The sequence below is a fragment of the Trichechus manatus genome, unplaced genomic scaffold, assembly GCF_000243295.1.
Source record: "Trichechus manatus latirostris isolate Lorelei unplaced genomic scaffold, TriManLat1.0 scaffold00013, whole genome shotgun sequence".
NCBI lineage: Eukaryota > Metazoa > Chordata > Mammalia > Sirenia > Trichechidae > Trichechus > Trichechus manatus.
The window spans coordinates 10,170,530-10,192,032 of NW_004443949.1; positions in this window are offsets into that span (position 1 = coordinate 10,170,530).

Sequence of the window (21,503 nt, forward strand, 5' to 3'; positions counted from 1 at the left end):
GTTAAGAGTGTGCATTTACTATCTATTCCGTATATTTTGTATGGATTGTGCTCATTTTTATGATTTTTCTATTTTTTTCATAATTGTGTATTTTATCTCTGATATGAGTCAATCTGTATATGGATGGCATATTTTACTAGTGCTTATTTATCCCCTTGAGGATCTCTGGTAATGCAATGGTTAAGCACTCAGCTGTTAAATAGAAAGTTAGTGGTTTGAACCCACCCAGCGGCTCCACAGCAGAAAGACCTGGCAATCTACTCCCGTAAAGATTACAGCCTAGAAAACCCTATGGGGCTGTTCTACTCTGTCATATTGGGTCACTATGAGTTGAAATAAGCTCAACAGTACCTAAAAACAAAACTTCTCCCCTTATTATTAATAAATTCTGATTTTATTTTAATTTGTCATATCTGTAGTACATGCTATTCAATATGCTTTGTATGTAAAATTATTAATAGTTCAAGTCAGGTTATGATATGCACAATTTTTTTTTACTATGGACTATAAGTACTTACTGATGAAGATCAAAGACTACAGCCTTCATCTCAATATAAAGAAAACAAAAATCCTCACAACTGGACCAATAAGCAACATCATGATAAACAGAGAAAAGATAGAAATTGTCAATAATTTCATTTTACTTGGATCCACAATCAACGCCCATGGAAGCAGCAGTCAAGAAATCAAATAATGCATTGCATTGGACAAATCTGCTGCAAAAGACCTCTTTAAAGTGTTAAAAAGCAATGATGTCACTTTGAGGACTAAGGTGCGCCTGACCCAAGCCATAGGGTTTTCAATTTCCTCATATGCATGCAAAAGCTCGACAACGAATAAGGAAGATGGAAGACGAATTGACGCCTTTGAATTATGGTGTTGATGAAGAATATTTAATATACCATGGACTGCCAAAAAAAAAACCCAAAAAACAAATCTGTCTTGGAAGAAGTACAATCGGAATGCTCCTTAGAAATAAGGATGACGAGACTACATCGCACAAGCTTTGGACATGTTATCAGGAGGAGTCAGTCCCTGGAGAAGGACATTATGCATGGTAAAGTAGAGGGTCAGCGAAAAAGAGGATGATGCTCGATGAGACGTATTGACACAGTGGCTGCAACAGTAGGCTAAAGCATGACAACTATTGTGAGGATGGTGCAGGACCGGGCAGTGTTTCGTTCTGTTGTTCATAGGATCGTTATGAGTCGGAACCGACTGGATGGCACCTAACAACAACAAAAACATAACATTTGTCATCCGAAATATCCTACCAAATGTGATTTTTTTCTCCTCCATTTCAAATTTTAGTGAAGGTTTTCCTCCTAAATTCAATTACAAGTTAAATAAACTAGGAGTCTTTCTTGACTTTCTTAATTATGTCATGCTGATTTTATCTCCAAATCATTCTCTTATGCAGCCTCTATTCTTCCCTACTTTTGATGTCCACTGCAGGCCCTCATTATGTCTTGTCTGCATTGTGGACGCACCATATTGATTCTTCCCCTTCCCTCATGACTTGCCCACCTCAAACCTACCCTCCCACTCTCCCTTCTTGTGCCTAAAACAAACAAAAACACTCCAATTCTGTCGCTGTCAAGTTGATTCTGACTCATAGTGGCAGAGTAGAACTGCTCCATAGGGTTTTCTTGGCTGTAACCTGAATGAAAGCAGATCACCAGGCCTTTCTTCTGTGGTGCCATCATTAGATGGGTTTGATCCACCAACTCTTAGGTTTGTAGACAAGCGAAAGTAGTTTGTGCCAACCAGGGACCTTCCCTTGTGGCCACAGTGCTTTAACTGAAACATGTTGCTTAAGCATTAAGACATATTTTTAACATTAACTGATGACCCGCTTTCTTGTTCCATTATTCTTCAAGAAACGGTTAAAGGTGTGCTCAGGTATCAGTGTCCTCCCCTTTCAGGAACACGGTGTGGGGCCTATGCTGCTACAGTGCCTCCCTTCAAAAGAAGCTGCATGCTTACTTTACTGCACCATGCCAGCCTCCTTATTTTCTGTGTATTACTGGAAATGAGTTAATGCAGAAAGCACTAAACCAGACAACTAAAACTCCTTTTAACGACATATAAGATTTCTCACGCACAGCTGGACTGTATAATGTATTTGTGCAAATTTTTAAAAGCATGTCCCTTAGCCCCCAACAGATGAATTTTTAAAATGACCTAAGTAGACTGCAGGCTCAGCTGATAGCTTGCCTAGTTGACAGCATCTTTGTGCCAAAGAAAATAAATTGCTCCTTTGGGGAAGATGCAGCCTGATGTCGATCATATGGATCTGGACAGTTTTTGAAAACTATACAACCTTGTGCAGCAGCTTTGCTTCCATTGCTTGATCTCTCACCACGTCTTGCCTTCCTTTGAGGCGTCTACCATGCTGTTTCACAAGTTATGCATTTAGGCATCTTTTCATCACTGATTTGTACAACTCCTCCTACCGTATTCCTCTGAATAGTTCTTACTTAACTATACACTTTCAACTCAAGTGCTACTTCTTCCTCGAACCCTCAGTTATGCTCCTATGTAAATTTATTGTATACCACTATCATAGCCATTAAGAAACCCTGGTGGCGCAATGGTAAAGCACATCTGCTAACCGAAAGGTTGGTGGTTCAAACCTATCCTGTGGCTCTGTGGGAAAAAGACCTGGCGATCTGTTCCTGTAAAGATTATAGCCTAGATAACTCTGTGGGGCAGTTGTACTTTGTCACATGGGGTCATTAGGAGTCGAAAAAGTACTCGACAGCACAAAACAACAACAGTCATAGCCATTGTCTTATCATTTTCTGTATATCATGTTTTTCTTTCCCACTGGACCAAAATTCCATAAAGTTAGATTGTTTCTTAATCCAGCAGTTTTACAATTGGGTACCTATCCAAGAGAAATGAAAACATATATCCACACAAAAACTTACACCATAATGTTCTTATCAGCATCATTCATAATAGCCAAATTTGGAAGCAACCTGAAAGTCCATCAACTAGTGAGTGGATAAATGACAGGTGTTATGTTTATACAACAAATTATTATTCAGCCATTAAAAGAGCAGACTATGGATATATGCTACGATATAGATGAATCTCAAAAAAAATTATGATCCATGAAAGAAGCTAGACACTAGAGACCACCTATTTTATGATTTCATTTATTTAAACTGTCCGGAAAAGTGAACTCAATAGAGAAAGAAAGTAGATTAGTGGTTGTTCTGGATGGAAGAGAGGCGAGATCAACAGTAAGTGTGCATAACAGATTGTGATGGTTAAGATAGTGTGTTAACTTGGCTGGGCCATGATTCTCAGTGTTTATATGTAATCACTCCCATGATAGAATATGCTGTGAGTAGCCAATCAGTTGAAAGGGAGTTTCCTTGGGGGTGTGACCTGCATCTGAATATAAGCAGACGTTCTGGTTTTTTGCTTGCTATGGATCCTGCAGCTGCCTCCTGTTCTTCTGACCTCCAGTTCTTGGGACTTGAGCTATCAGCTTATCTGTTGATCTTGGGATTCGTTGATCTTCACAGCCTGTGAGCAAGAGCCCTGCTCACCAACTTGCCAATCTTGGGTTCACCACCCCCTGAAGCTATGTGAATCAAGAGAAGCCTGTATCCTGATCCATGGACTTGGGACATTCCAGCCACTTCCTTGATATAAATCTCTATTCATATTTATACGCTTTACTGGTTTTGCTTCTCTAGAGAACCTAGCCTAAGATATAGATTTTATTGGACTGATGACAATATTCTAAACCTGATTTATGATGATGGCTGCAAAACTTGATAAATTTACTAAAATTTCATTGAATTGTACACTTGAAATAGGTGAATTATCTGATATGTAAGATAACTCATTAAAGTCATTTAAAAAAAAAAAAAAACCTTAAATTATTTCTCTATTCATTTTTGTAGTTTTAACTACGAGCACAAGACCTAATCATGTACAATTGTTTGATGTCCTGAGCTCTACCAAATATTCAGGGTTTATTGTTTTTTTTTTCTCCCAAGTTTTATCAGCTTTTACATCTTTTATAATTTGAAATTACAAGCCTTCTTTCCAGTTTGGTAGATTTTTTGTTTGATACTAATAAGTCATCCATGATGCTATGATAGTGCCATAGAGATTATAATATTTTAATAACTGTTCATTAGGCATTTTGTGTTTTCCCCTAGAAAATGAATTCTTTGAAATGATTCCTGAAACAAAAAGTACTTCAATCAAATAAAATTTGGAAAACCACAGATATAGGCCTATCTTGAAAGTCCAGATAAGCTATTAAATAGTTTTAGGAATATTGAGTTAGAAATTCTTCTTAATTTGTGTCTTGGTCATCTATTGCTGTGACAATGCTACATTGATTACAAAAAAAAAAAAGCAGCCAAAATTATTGAGGCTTACCATAATGTATATGTATTTCTCACTCACAGATCTGAAGGGTCATCTGGGCTTGCATCTAGTTGCTCCATACCTCTGGGATCCAGGTGAAAGAGAACATTTACCTGTGGTGAGCACTTTCTATAGTGAATGACAGAAGATGAGAGGCCACACTGAACCACACAGGCACTTATAAAACTTCTGCTTGGATGTGGTATGTATTACATCCATGAATCAGAGCCACAAATCAACGGCTATGGGAAATATATTCTAAGTATGATAAAGTCCTGGCAAGGGAGGGAATGGAAGAAAGCCTTGTGCACTTGGTAAGTAGAGTTTTCTTAACTTACTTTTTAATGTAATCTCTTCTCCACTTTTTTATAATAAATTTAGAATTCCAGATTCATAGACTGTATTTTGGGAAACAATGGTAATGTAAAATCTTAATTCTCTGCCCTGGCTGCATGTTAGAATAACTTAGGGCATTTTAAAAATATTGATGCCCAAGACCACTCCAGACCAACTGAAACAAAATAACTGGGGACAGGACCCAGGAACTGGTATTTAAAAATGACCTTTGTTTGAGATCTATATGTGAAAAGACTAAGAACCACTGCTGCAGAAAAATAAAATATGGCAGAATATTTTTTTATCATATTACATATTTAAATATTTCTAACAAGAATTCAATTTTTATTTTCATATTCCTAATCCAAACCCAATTTTACTTCAAGCATATCTAAATTCTAGTCTCCCAATTATAGGAGTTTACCACCTATCTGTCAGTTTGTCATACTGTAGTGGCTTATGTGTTACTATGATGCTGGAAGCTATGCTACCAGTATTTCAAATACTAACAGGGTCATTCATGGTAGACAGGTTTTAGTGGTGCTTCCAGACTAAGGCAGACTAGGAAGAAAGGCGTGGCAGTCTACTTCTGAGAATTTATTGGTGTTAGGTGCCATTGAGTCGGTTCTGACTCATAGTGACCCATGTAAAACAGAAAAAAACACTTCCCAGTCCTGCACCATCCTCACAATCCTTGTTATGCTTGAGCCCATTGTTGCAGCCACTGTGTCAATACATCTCATTGAGGGTCTTCCTCTTTTTCGCTGACCTTTTACTTTACAAAGCACGATATTCTTCCTCTAGGGACTAGTCCCTCCTAATAACATGTCCAAAGTATGTGAGATGAAGTCTCACCATTCTTGCTTTTAAGGAGCATTCTGGTTGTACTTCTTTCAAGACAGATTTGTTCATTCTTTTGGCAGTCCTTGGTATATTCAATATTCTTCACCAACACCATAATTCAAAAGTGTCAAAAAATTAGCCAATGAAAATCCTATGGGTCCCAACAGAATATTGTCCAATATAGTGCTGGAAGATGAGCACATAGGTTAGAAGGCACGCAAAGTACACAGTGGTTCCAATAATGGACTGGGGCATACCAACGATCATGAAGATCGCTCAGGGCCATGCAATGTCTTGTTCTATTGTACATGGGGTCACCATGCATTGAGCTGACTTCACGGGAACTAACAACAAGTTGTAGGAGTAATTATTATTAAAATTTAAACATGAGACTTTTTTTCCTAGCTCTATGGCTTTATCAGTATTTTATATTCTATTTTTCTTCGGGTGGGTCTGTAGAGAAGAACAGATTAAAAATCTCTGTGTAATTGTAGTGCCTTTCTGGTTTATCCTTATTTACAGGAGAGAATACATTTTGACTCACAGATATACTAAAGTTAGTTATTATGTCTTCCAGGAGAAATAGAAAGCACGATATAGTCTCACTCAGTGCTCTATATTTGCCTAGTTTTCAAAATACATAGCCAAGGAATTGCAAAATTGTCTCAGAAATGTCACAATATGTGAAATATTTCTGGTCCCAGACATATTGATCTTTCTGTAGTAAATTCCTATTTTTACTATAAAGTAAGCATCTGTTATTTAATTAAAATTATACTTGTTTCTTTAAAATTAATTTTCAAATATGTTGGATATAAAACTATTTAATAACCTACGTTTAATCATTTGGAAATTTTCAATTAATATTGTCACTTTATTCATACCTATGATTTGAAATACTTGAGTACTGACATCTAACATCGCAATTTAGAGCATAGAATAATAAAGAAATGAAGAAATCTAAATCATACCGAAGTATATTAGCAATAAAAGACAAGAACCAATACAAAAGAAAAGCACAGTACATAAAGCAGGATAAAGTAATCAATAGAAGTGGATTACAGTATACAATTGCGGATGATTACAGGAAAATCCACTTGAATTATGTAGTGATATTAAGGAGGTACAACAAATATCCACTGCAAATTTGCTTCAAACAAAGGATAAAGGAAATTATAAGCCATGAAGACAAAGTTTAAAGAAGACTATGGACAAGAGAAGAGAATATCAAAATTATAAGACTTTCTGAAGCATTTCAGAAAATGATTATTTAGAAATTATTTTGCTTTTAGTCCCTCAAAGGAAAATAGAAAGTGTCTAGGTCTTAAGACACGTATTCACAAGGCTAAACTAGATATCACTAATTAGATATTACTTATTTTCCAAGGAATTATATGGATTGTTCCAGTATAAAGGAACTCTGGTGGTGCAGTGGTTAAGCATTCGGCTGCTAACTGAAATATCAGCAGTTCGAAATCACCAGCCACTCCCCAGGAGAAAGATGTGGCAGTCTGCTTCCATAAAGATTTACAGCCTTGGAAACCCTATGGGGCAGTTACCCTGTCCTAAAGGGTCACGATATGTCAGAATCGACTCCATGGCAGTGGGTTTGGTTCCAGTATATTTTGCCACATAAAAATCATCCCAAAACTAGCAGATTTAAACAACCAATTGTTTCGTCATTCTCTCATGGTTTTAGGGGCTGACTGGGCACAGTTGGACGATTCTCACTCAGAGTCTTGCTTGTGGTTCCAGTCAGATGCTGGCTGGGTCTGGAATGATCTTGAAGGCTTTCTCCTCACATGTCCCCATTTGAACTGAGCTTCCTCACAGCATGGTGGCTGAGTTTCAAGAACAAACATCCCAAGAAGACCAGGCAGAAATTACATCGTGTCTTATGACCTAGCTTTGGAAGTCATATGATGCCATTTCTACTGTAGACATAGGCTGTCTTAGGCTGGGTTCTCTAGAGAAGCAAAACCAGTTGTTGTTAGGTGCAGTCAAGTTGGTTCCAACTCATAGCAACCCTATGCACCACAGAAAGAAACACTGCCCGGTCCTGTGCCATCCTCATAATCTTTGTTATGCTTGAGCCCATTGTTGCAGCCACTGTGTCAATCCATCTTCTTGAGGGTCTTCTTCTTTTTCGCTGACCCTCTACTTTACCAAGCATGATGTCCTTCTCTAGGGACTGATCCCTCCTGACAACATGTCCAAAGTATGTGAGATGTAGTCTCACCATCCTTCCTTCTAAAGAGCACTCTGGTTGTACCTCTTCCATGACAGATTTGTTCATTTTTTTGGCAGTCCATAGTATATTCAACATTCTTCATCAACACCACAATTCAAAGGCGCCTCTTCTTCTTCGGTCTTCCTTATTCATTGTCCAGCTTTCGCATGCATATGATGCGATTGAAAGTACCATGGCTTGGGTCAGGAGCTCGTTTGTCTTCAGGGTGACATCTTTGCTTTTCAACACTTTAAAGAGGTCTTTTGCAGCAGATTTGCCCAATGCAATGCGTCTTTTGATTTCTTAACTGCTGCTTCCATGGGTGTTGATTGTGGATCCAAGTAGAATGAAATCCTTGACAACTTCAATCTTTTCTCAGTTTATCATGATATTGCTTACTGGTTCAGTTGTGAGAATTTTTGTTTTCTTTATGTTGAGGTGTAATCCACACTGAAGGCTGTCATCTTTGATCTTCACCAGTAAGTGCTTCAAGTCCTCTTTACTTTCAGCAAAACCAGTGAAGTGTATAAATATAGAGAGAGACAGATGTGTATCAAGGAAACAGCTCATGTGATTGTAGAGGCTTGAATGTTCTGAGTCTGTGGATCAGGGTAGAGGCCTCTCCCAATTCACAGAGCCCCAGAAGCTGGTGAACCCAAGATCAGCAGGTCAGAGAGCAGGGCTCCCACTCACAGGCTGTTAAGGTCGATGAATTCCAAGATTGGCAAGTAAGACTGCAAGGCTTCTCCTGATTCATGTAGCTGCAGGGGCTGTCAAGCCCAAGGTCAGCAGTTACAAAAGCAGGACTATTGCTCACAGGCTGTGAAGATCGACGAATCAACGAATCCCAAGATTGACAGGTAAGGTGCTAGCTCAAGTCCCAAGAACCAGAGGTGAGATGACAAGAGGCAGCTGCTGGATCTGGAATAAGCCAAAAACCTTGGCAAGATGAGCAGGAAGGAAGTAGCCAGCAGAGAGTAGAGAGATGATGGCTGAGTGGGCGGTGAGCCACCATAGGCCCTGCCCCCACTGGTACCACTCAGCAGATTCCATCATGGGGGTGATCACATATCACATTTCAATAGGGAAGTGGTTACAACATTATACAACTGCCAGAACACTGAGAATCATGGCCTAGCCAAGTTGACATACAATCTTAACCATCCAACAGGCCTTCCCAGATTCAACAGGAGAATATGTATATCCCTCCCTTCAACAGGAGTATCAATATCAATTTTTAAAAGCAGGTGGGATGGAAGGTCTTGTTGCCACCATCTTGGGAGCACAATCTGCCACTTGAATTTTGAATTTTCTTTTAGTTTTCACATGTTGTGAGCAGAAAAATAGTTACCCAGGCTTAGATAATGTAAACATCATACTTTAACCCCAAACAAGAATTTTAATATTGAGTCTGAAGTTTTTGGGTCCTCATAAAATGTGAATTTGAAACGTTCCCACAAGGGTCTGTCTAGCTGTTCAAGGTAAGTAAAAGGCAGTTGCCTGTGTCCCAGACCCCAACTCATATCACTCTCCCCCTCACTCATTACAATGTAGCCTTGGTCTTTTAGTTCCTCTGAAATTCCAAGCTCTTTGTCCACTGGATCTTTGCTTATTTAGCCCTTTCTCATATTTCAGCTCTCAGCTCATGTAATCAGGGCTGTATAGGCCATCCTATATACAGTAGTTCCATCCTTTCCCAGCAGGCACTTTTTCTCATATCACCTTATTTCCTTCATTACACCTACAACCCCCCTATACCCAACACATATGTGCTATGCATTAGATGGGAATTTCAGTGAAGGGGGCTCACACTGCTCATGCTTGAACAGTGCCTGGCACAGAGAATATTTCAGCAAATGGTCCATAGATGAGTGAATGAGTCAATGAATAACTAAATTGATCCATACATGAGTGTTTTTGGAAGCTTTAATTCTGGGGAAGTTTTTTCTTAAATGGTCATAAATCAGACCACCTGCAACTTCAGCATTCATTACTAGTCTGTTAGTCTGAGGCCAAAATAAAAAAAAAAAAAAAGAATTATTTCCCATGGTAGACTATACTTCAGAAATTTGAAAACAGCTTTTCTGTCTCATATTTTTACTTTAAAGGTTGTATGTGCTTTCAAACAATTCGAATGTGACAGATTTCTAATCTTCTTGTCATCTTTGACACTTTTCTCTGGAAGGTTTCAGTTTTTAAATGACCCTTTGAAAGTATGTGTCCCCAGTGGAGCATAATACTCCAAATAATGTCTTACCAGCTGAGGCCATAATAGGACATCGCCACCCTTTCTGGAGGCTGTGTGTCTATTTTATTGATGAAGAAGAAAATATTTTGTCTATTCTGAGGAAATGTGATTCACAAAATATCAAATGCATGTTTCTTTTCTTTATTGTGTAATTATTGCCAAAACTAAAATCAGAGACGCTCATTCTGTCAAGTGTCAAGAATTCCAGGGCCTTTTAAAACCAATTTTTAGGAACTAAGAAGACAAACAAACAAAAATATTCTAAATAGGTTAAGATTTTAAAATAAATCCAGAGAATTGATACAAAATGAGATCATGCTGTTTTCACATTCGAGATCAAGAGAAGCTTCCAAATAATTCATAAGACTTCTGATTTAATACCATCTGGCTAGCACTTCAGCTCCTACTTCCTACCTAAAAGCCTATAAACTTCTTCAAAAACAAAGATGAAAACAGCAAACCTAAAATTGGTTAATAACCAATTGTTTGAATCAGATTTGTAACAATTATATGGCTTATGTGGTGCATTGAGACTCTTTTCTCATGTGCCTTACCCATACTTTGACTCTAAATTCTGTAATCTCTAAAACTTTGTTGAGTGTATCAGCACAGTAGTCAGACCTTATTGATTTGGCAGCAAGTTACTTAGCCTCTTCATGCCTCAGTTTCCTCTTCTGGAAAAGAGGGATATTAATAGAATAATCAGATACACATGTAAAATGCTTAAAATAGAGTCCATAGCGTTCAGTAGGCATAAAGTAAGTGTTTGATAAAAGTGGGCAAATAATAGTCATTTTATTATTATAGAATAGAACATTCAGTTGGCTTAAAAAATATTGAGATACATAATCCTTGTTTCAATATCTTTCCTATTGATTAAGAAATCCACATTATCAGTACCAGAATACTGGACTTATGTTCCTACACCGATAAGATTTTACCTTTGGAGGCATCTTTAGTACCATCACCACCATCACCACCACTACTAGTATCCTGCTTCAACCCCCTGATGTCTCCAGTAGACCCTTGCTATCAGATCAGTTGTTGTGAAGTTGACTCTGGCTCATGGTGACCCTATGTGCGTCAGAGTAGAACTGTGCACCATAGGGCTTCAGTGGCTGATTTTTCAGAAGTAGATCACCAGGCTTTTCTTCCAAAAGCATCTCAGCTGAGTGCATTAACTGTTTGCATCACTCAAGGACTCCTAGACTCTTGTTACTTAAGTCCTTTTCAGCAGACTGCCAGCATGATTATCTCCTGGAGATAGATAGAAATTCAGAACCTCAGGCCCCATCCTAGATACACTAATTCTGAATCTGCATTTTAATAAAACTCCCAGTTGAGTCATATGCATATCAGGGGATAAGACAGTCTGCTACACATTTATTTATAAGCTGTAACTCCCAGCAAAAGAGTGGTCAAAGGAGTAGATCTGAGAGAAGGAAATAGTACCTCACACACATGAAAATTTTTAGAGTCCACTAATAAAGCCAGATATGCAGGATTGGAGGCACAATAAGCGATGCATTCTAGGTCTTAATGTTTTTCATCTACCATATCTATACACATTTGGATATTACAGAAAGGGATAAAAGAGAGATTAATGGTCAATTTTGGGGGCTGAAAGCTCAACACATCAGTTGACCTCCAGCTCTAGATCTGCTACGAGGACCTGAACAGCATTCAATTAGACAGTAACTAGAGAGAAAGGATGCTGACAAGTACAGTTTGTTTTTTTCTTTTTAAGAAACAGCTTAGAATAATTTTTCATAGCAAGTAGAAATATCTTTAATTTTTATTTGTATTAACTAGAAGAAAACCTGGAACATAGGAGACATCAAATAAATGTATGTTGAATATAACCAAACAATGAAAATAGAGAATTACCAGGAATAAGGCACTCTTCCAGACCATAGGAAGCTCCTTTTGGTGACCAAAACATAGACAGAATATTAATATCTTAAGTACAGGAATAGGGGTATGCATAGGGTATATGGGAATTCTTATGGCCACTTCACCCAGTATGTGTGGATTGGGATGTGAGAGGGATGTTTTTAAATGAGAGTATTTCACCTGAATTTAAAAGTCACAGTTACTGCTTATGGGGATGGAAGACAAGAAAAATAGGTGTAGTCTTACCTATGAGTGATATATGAGTCAGGGAGCAGCAGGAAATGTCTTTGGAGAAAGACCAGAACCCACAGCATGGAGGTTCTTGCATAATATCCTGAAGAGCTTGTGTATAATGGGATGGAGTGGTGGTAGTTATAGACTTTGAAATGGTTTTAGGAACAAAATATTAAGATCAGGTTTTTATTTTATATACTAAAACAAAAACCCATTGCCGTCAAGTCAATTCTGACTCACAGTGACCCTATAGGACGGAGTAGAACTGCCCCATAGGGTTTCCAAGGAGCAGCTGGAGGATTCCAATTGCTGATCTTTTGGTTAGTAGCCAGGCTGTTAATCACTTCACCACCTACTAATAATAACAATATTAACAACAGCAATGACACTATCTAATGGTATTCTGTGCTGACTATGTATCAGGTATGAAACATAAATACTTAAGCATATTCTTGTTCAATCTTAATAAAACAAAATCCTATTATTAAGGCACTGCAATTATTATTTCGGAGGTGAGAAAGTACAAGGTTAGAAGGGTTAATTAATTTTCACAAAATTATACAGAATGAAAACTTACACATGTTAAGTGCTATATAAATTTCAAAAAACAAAACAAAACATAAAAACAGAACTCACCGTAGTCAGAACATTTGCCAGTGCTATAATTTGGGACATTTTGTTTATGTCTTTCATGAATTAAGGAATATGGTCAAGGAAATGAGCTTTTTTGTTTTTTTTGTACTTTTTTTTTCTGCCTCTATTTTCACCATGGCCTACCTTTAGCTCCCAGGAGTAGGAAAAAGCAGACATTTCTTCAGGATATAATAAATGACCTCAAATAATCCAGGCAGTAGGGTAAAAAGAGAGATCAGGGCTTTGTTAATGCATGGTCAATAAAAGCAACATGCAGAAAAGAATCTTGTCCAGGCTTACTTGGATACTTGGTCCTCAGGATAAAGATATGATATAATAGCACTACAGGTCCTAGACAACCCTCAATGTAGCTCTCCTCTGGGTCACACTTGTCCAGTCTGGATTGGTCATCCTCCATATCTGTTGCAATGTACTGAGCCTGAGATCTTAATTCATCCTCCTCCTGGGATTTTACTTATCTCTTTCAAAAGTTTGATTTTTTTTTTTCCTTTTAAAATATCTTTCTTTTTCTTGGCTTCCTTTTTTTTTGAAGAACACATCTTCCAATAACTTTTTTAAACTTGTCCCTTGTGAGAAAAATGTACTCTACTGAAAGTCTAGAAATGTTCTAATTCTACTCTCATACCTCATTGATAGTTTTTCTGGGTATAAAATTTTCAGTTGGAAATCACTTTCCATCAGAGTACTATGGATATTGCCCCATTGCCTTCTTGTTTCCAGAGTTGAGATTGGTAAGTCCCAAGCCATTCTGAAACCTGATCTTTTGTCCGCTTTTAATGTTTCTCTAGATGTTTATTGTATCTTCTCATGTTTTTTGTGGAATATAACTTGATGTGGGTTTATTTTCATCATTGTGGTAATCACTAACTGGTATGTTTAAATCTAACAACATTCATTCTTTTATTCTGGGAAATTTGTTTATGGTTTTCTCTGTTCTATTTTATCTGTAATCTCTTTTTGGAACCGCTAAATTCTTACGCAGGATTATTTATCTGATACTCTAATTTAATGAATTTTTATCTTATATTCTCCATCTTTTTAGCCTAATTTTCTTAAATATTTTGATTTTATTATTAACTCTTCTATTAAGTTTTCATTTCTATTATCATGATTTATATTCCAAGAGTTCTTTTTAATTATTGAAATATTCGTTGTATATTGACATCATTGCTTGCAATGTCCTTTCCTATATTTCTGAGGATATTAACAATAGTTTTTAATCCTTGAATGATTTCTGTTTCCACCATTATTTTTTTTCTGATTTTTTTTTCTCGTTCTTTCAGGTTAGAGGCTGTCTGAAGATGTCTGATCATTCTTGATTATTAGCTTATATTTAAGAGTTATATACATATAAATTGTAAGAACTGCTTGGGGGAGGTGTCTGACCTCCTCCAATCCCACAAGGAGGAAGGAGAACCAACAGCAACATTCAAAGGCTGATTCCTATGAGGCAGAGGTCAGACATGCTTCCTCTCTCCGCCATCTCTACTAATTCTGACACCAACCATCTCTCACACAGCACTCTCTACTGGGTTTGATAATTCATTGCAATGACCACACAGAACTCACAGATCATACTCACAATTATGGGGTTTATTAGGAAAGTAACAATTAAAATTCAGGCTTGAGAACACTCAGGATACAGTTCTTCCATCAAGATAGTCTCTTCCCAGCCATGCTTGCAGGCACACCTCTCCCTGGCCCTCAGTCTCTGCCCAAAGGCACTCAGCTTCCTCTCTCTGTGGGCCAGGAAGCCCACCATGCCATCTCCTGCTACCGGGTCTCTGCTGCTAGGTCTCTCCTTGCATGGTGGTGGTCTCCTTCCTGCTCTGGAATTGGCTCTCTTTTAAGGAAAAACTGACCAATCTCCTTTGTAGGCCACAATTACCCTATTACAGAATCACCTGGGTGGGAATTACAAGCCCATGGCTAGGAAGGCCACATATAAACGTAATTAATCACACTGCAAAATAGATATGTATTTGCTGACATCAGATTCTAAACATAAGACACACCATGGTGGCTTTGGAATTCATAGTAGGCTGATTAGAGTGAAATGTTTAGTCGGTGATTTCTCATTCCAACATGTTTTGATCTTTCTTGTTGATTGATCAAAGTCTGCATAAAAGAGTGCTCAAACTCCTAGGCAAAAGTTAGATCTATCTTCTGAAAGACCAGGGAACTAGGAGGGGGGAAAGGTTTTACCATACAGCATTTTTTTTTTCTTTTGCTTTATTCATGGGCCTACATCTTCAATTATCAAGGAGCCCAAGCAGCACAATGGTTAGGTCCTCAGCTGCCAACCAAAAGGTCTGCAGTTCAAGCCCATTAGCTGTTCTGTAGGAGAAAATACATGGTGATCTGCTCCCATAACGATTATAGCCTAGGAAACCCTATGGGTTAGTTCTACTCTGTCCTATAGAGTCACTGAGTTGGAATTGACTTGATGGCACACATCAACAACAACAACTTCGATTGTGCCAGGAATCTTCCAGACTCAAAACAGTCTCTTTTACCCTTCCCAGTGACATGGAGTGGGAGAGTGGAGGTAGGTTGTAAATGCTACTTACACTCTTTTAACCCACTTCTCCATATACTAGTGACATTTCTTCTCGATCAGGTGAGGCTAAGATGTATTGTATCCCTTACTAGCTCTCCCAGCACCAAATCTATTACTATCAACAGTAATGGATAATAGGCCCTATGTCAAGGATTGAATTGTGTCCCCCAAAAAATGTGTGTAGCAACTTGGCCAGGTCATGATTCCTAGTACTGTATGATAGTGTTATCTGATATGATTTCCTTATGTGTTGTAAACTCTACCACTATGATGAGATTATATGTGATCTCCTCATGTGTTGTAAATTCTATCACTGTGATGAGGTAATACTGATGACGTTGACAAGATCAGTGTCTTAATGCAATCTCTTTTGAGATATAAAAGAGGGAAGCGAGCAGAGACACATGGGAACCTCACACCACCAAGAAAGCAGTGCTGGGAGCAGAGCGTGTCCTTTGGACCTGAGGTTCCTGTGCTGAGATGCTCCCAGACCAAGGAAAGACTGAGGCATCACAAGGACCTTTCTCCAGAGCCGACAGAGAGAGAGAGCCTTTTCCTGGAGCTGGTGCCCTGAATTTGGACTTGTAGCCTGCTGGACTGTGAGAGAATAAATTTCTCTTTGATAAAGCCATCCACTTGTGGTATTTCTGTTGGAGCAGCACTAGATGACTAAGACACCCTATTAGGATTGACATTTAATAGAAAAAGTATGTTTAGTTAAAAGTATATACTTAAAAAAATTATTTTGTTGTTGAGAATATACACAGCAAAACACACAACAATTCAACCTTTTCTACATGTACAATTCAGTGAAGTTGATTACATTCTTTAAGTTGTGCAACCATTGTTCCTCTCTCAATAACATAAACTCACTGTCCCCTAAGGTTCCTATCTAATCTTTCGAGTTGTTGTCACTTTGATCTCATATATATAGTTCTCAAAAGAGCATAATGCTCAAGGCAGATATTTTGTATTAGTTAAGCTAAATACTATACAGTGAGCTAAGATGTAGAACCGAAGCACTAAACCTGTTATTAGGCCAGTTAACCGGGAAGTCCAATGCAACCATGATCCTAAACCTCCAAACCAAGGAACCAAATCCCATGAGGTTTTTGGTTGTGCATAAACAGCTTCAGCAGTTACTCTTTTTTTTGTTGTTGTTATTATAAATATATCTGTGACACAACTTTTTCCAGTTCAACTTTTTACAGGGGTACAACTTATTGACAGCAATTACAGAAATCAGCTGTGCAACTGTACCCTTAATCAATGAGATTTTTCCCATCACTGTTAGCCTTCCCCTTTCCCTCCTCCCTCCTGCCCCTGGTGACCACTAATACACTTTGGTCTCTATACATTTGCCTTTTAGCTTGTATATGCTTTTACGTTTGCAGAAATTTCATACTTCTATTAATCTTTTTATTTTTACTTTAGAGCAGTTTTAGAAATCTGAATTATCTTTTATAGGAAATGAGTATACAAAAGGCAATGTAGTTGTAAAACTATGACAGCAAGTAATAGCAGTTAGAGATATGCTGATTTCCTTGTGAATTAATGCAATTAGAACTATCAAGGACGTTAAAACAAATTATATGAATAATATTCACTAAACTCTGAAAATGGTACTTCTGTTAATACCAATGACTTTTCTGTGGTTAAAATGGAGAATAGAGAGAGTGAATTGTGTAAATTTTCACATAAAGCACAAGTATAATAACAAATAGACAATATTCCTTACAAAAATTATGTAAGTTATAGAACATGTGTACTTTATGGAGTTTTTAATGTATGAAGAACTACACACAATATTTTATAGACAGAAAAATTTAAGGAAATACAGAAAAATTGCTTTACACTGAGTTTTAAATGATACATAACACTGTTTAAATAGAAGACACTGAAAGGAATCATTAGAGGTGGCAGAAAATGTTCTCGTATAAGCAATAGTTGTAACACTGTGGAAAGGGTCAGTGCAAAAAACAGGGAATGAAATTAAATGAGATTGCAGGTCTTTCTATATATTTCAGAGAGATAGACATTTTAAACTGGATCGTGAAATGGATTGGAAGCTGAAAGGAAATGTGAGATAAATGAGAAGGAAAGCATGAGATTTAGGGTAATATGAATTCGTACAAGAAGGTTCCTGTACAATTTATGAGGTCTTCATGTTACTTCAGAGAAACAAAATGTGAATTTGAAAGGATCCAGAGTCAAGAAAATAAAGAAGGCACTTCGTAGTACAGTACAAAGGTGGCTACAGGTATCTTTATAGATAAAAAATGAATAGAGGTAAGCCGATTTTTATAAATGAAAATGACCAGGACAAGGTGATAGTTTATCAGAGAGATGTAAATGAGACTAGAAAACTGAGTTTCAAAATATTCCAGATCGAGAAAAATTTTGATTTTGAAATATTTAAACAGTATATAAAATTATTTTAATGAGATATTTGGGCTTTCCCAAAGTTTACAGGAAATATGGAACCAATTAGATATGATTCATTACAATCAATTTATGCATTTCAGAAAATAAATTTTCTAGACACACCATGACTGACAGTCAGAGCTACTATGATAAAACAATGACAAAGCAATAAAAATTTCCTACTCTTCTCATTGTTAGAGATTTGGGGATATATTTGCCAGAAACCCAAATTAAAATGTGAGTAAAAATGTGAATTTATTGGTTCATATAAGTGATTTAAAAAGAGATAGGATTAGCTTCTAGCAAAGAACAATCTATTTTAGAAGAAGTAAACCAAAATGCTCATGAGAAGCAAGGATGGCGAGACTACATCTCACATACTTTGGACATGTTATCAGGAGGGACCAGTTCCTAGGGGAAGAATATCATGCTTGGTAAAGTAGAAGGTCAGCGAAAAAGAGGAAGACCCTCAACAAGATGGATTGACATAGCGGCTGCAACAATGGGCTCAAACACAGAGAACATCAATTGTGAGGATGGCACAGGACCAGGCAGTGTTTTGTTCCGCTGTGCATAGGGTCGCTAAGAGTCAGAGCCAACTGACGGCACCTAACAACAGCTAGGTATTTGGCTGCATGTAGTCTTTGAATTGCTGTTGGACATATTTCCCACTGTTTCCACCAAGTGCCAGTGGTAAAAGTGATAATCAGAGAACTAGGTCTTCTGAGGAAAACAGGACAGGGAGTTACCTCTCTTTAATTAATAATCCATATAACAGTATTTGTCAAATTTTGTTGTTTCTATTTTCAGCATTCATTTGTTCATGCTCCTTAAAGGTTTGAGTCTGAAAGTAGATGTATACTCCCATCACATGAAGAGAATCTCCTAGAAAATGAACGCTACACAGAACAGAGCAAGCTGAGGGGCAAGGGAGGAACAGGTGGATACAGATCCCTAATATCTTTTCAATGTCCGGATGGAACATTGTTGTTGTTGTTGTTACGTGTCGTCGAGTCAGTTCCGACTCATAGCGACCGATTAGTAACGACCTTATACTTAACAGAACGAAACACTCACTGCCCAGTCCTGCACCATCCTCAAAATTGTTGGCTGTGTTTGAGTGCATTGTTGCAGCCACTGTAAATCCATTTCATTGAAAGTCTCCCTCTTTTTCACTGACCCTCTATTTTACCTAGCATGATGTCTTTCTCCAGACATTGGTCCCTCCTGATGACATGTCCAAAGCAAATAAGACAAAGTCTCACTTCTAAGGAGCATTCTGGTTAGACTTCGTCCAAGAATGATTTGTTTGTTCTGGTCGTCCATGGTATATTCAATATTCCTCACCAACATCACAATGCGAATGTGACAACTCCTCTTTGGTCTTCCTTTTTCATTGTTCACCTTTCCCATGCATGTGAGGTGATTGGAAGTATCATGAATTGGATCAGGCGCACCTTAGTTATCAGAGTGACATCTTTGCTTTTCAACACTTTAGAGAGGTATTTTGCAGCAGATTTGCCCAGTGCAATACATCGTTTCATTTCTTCACTGCTGCTTCCATGGGCATTGATTGTTGATTCAAAGAGAATGAAATAATTGACAATTTCAGTTTCTTCACCAGTTATCATATTTTTTATTGGACCAGTTTTAAGAATTTTAATTTTCTTTCTGTTCAGGCATAATCCATACTGAAGGCTATAGTCTTTTACCTTCATCAGTTAGTGCTTCAAGTCCTCTTCTTTTTCTGCAAGCAAAGTTGTGTTATCTGTATATGGCAGGTTGTTAGTGAGTCTTCCTCCAATCCTGATGCCACGTTCTTCTTCATATAGTCCAGCTTCTCGTATTATTTGTTCAGCATATAGATTAAGTAAGTAAGGTGAAAGAATACAATCCTGCCGTACGGTGCAATATCCCCTTGTTCTGTTCAAACAACTTCCTCTTGATTTATGTACACATTCTGCATGAGCACAATTAAATGTTCTAGAATTTCCATTCTTCACAGATTATCCATAATTGTTGTTATGATCTACACAGTTGAATGTCTTTGTGTAGTCAATGAAACACAGGTAAACATCTTTCTGGTGTTCTCTGCTTTGAGCCAAGATCCTTTTGACATTAGCAATGATACCCCTCATTCCATGTCCTCTTCTAAATCTGGCTTGAATTTATGGTAGTTCCCTGTCAATGAATGGCTGCAGGCATTTTTGAATAATCTTCATTATAATTTTGCTAGCATGTGATATTAATGATATTGTTCAATAATTTCCACATTCTGTTTTATCTCCTTTCTTCGGAATGGGTGCAAGTATATATCTCTTCCATTCTGTTGATCACGTAGCTGACTTCCAGATTTTTTGACGCCGATGAGTTAATGCTTCCAGTGTTTCACCTGTTGGTTAAAGCATCTCGATTAGTGGCCCATCAGTTCCTGGAACCTTGTTCTTTGCCATTGCCTTCAGCGCAACTTAGATTTCTTCCTTCAGTACCAGCAGTTCTTGATCATATGTTACCTTCTAAAATGGTTAAACACTGACCAATTCTTTCTGATATAGTGACTCTGTGTATTCTTCCTATCCTCTTTTGATGCATTCTGTGTCATTCTTTTTTTTTGGCCCATAGAAGCTTTCAATATTTAAACCTGAGTCTTGAATTTGTTCATCAGTTTTTTTAGTTTGAGAAATGCCAAGCATGTTCTTCCCTTTTGGTTTTCTAACTCCAGGTCTTTGCACAATTCGTTATAGTACTTTACCTTGTCTTTTTGAGCAGCCTTTGGAAATATTCTGTCTAGCTGTTTTACTTCATTGTTTCTTCTGTTTGCTTCAGCTACTCTTGGCTCAAAAGCAAGTTTCAGAGTCTCTTATGACATCCATGTTGGTTTTGCCTTTCTTTTTAATGACCTTTTATTTTCTTCATGTCTGATATCATTGATGTCGTTTCACGACTCTTCTGGTCTTTGGTCATTAATGTTCAGTGTGTCAAATCTGTTCTTGAGAAGGTTTATAGATTCAGGCATGATGTATTCAGGCCATATTTGGCTCTCTTATACTTGCTTAGATTTTCTTCAACTTCAACTTGAACCTGCATATGAGTAACTGATGGTCTGCTCCATAGTTGGCTCCTGGCTTTGTCTTGACTTCTTCCAGCCCCTTTCCACAGATGTAGTCAATTTGAGTCTTGTGTAAACCATCTGACAAGGTTCACATGTATAGTCATCATTTGTCTTATTGAAATAAAAGTATGTCTGATGAATCAGTTTTGGTCTTGCAGAATTATAGCCTGCAGTCTCCAGCATCATTCTCATCACCGAGCCCACATTTTTCAAGTACTGAATCTTCTTTTTTTTTTCCAACTTTCATATTCTAATCACCAGTAATTCTCAATGCATTATTGATTGTTTATGTTTAATCAATTTCAGACTGCAGCAGTTCGTAAAAATCTTCAGTTTCTTCATCCTTGGCATTTGTGGTTGGTTTGCAAGTTAGAGTAATAGTCTTATTAACTGGTCTTCCTTCTAGGCATATGGATATTAACCTAACATTGATGGCATTGTAGTTCAGGATAGATCTTGAAATATTCTTTTTGATGAGTGCAACACCATTCCTCTTAAATTTGTTGTGCCAGCATAGTAAACCATGTGATTGTTGGATTCAAAATGGCCAAACCCAGTCCATTTCAGTTCA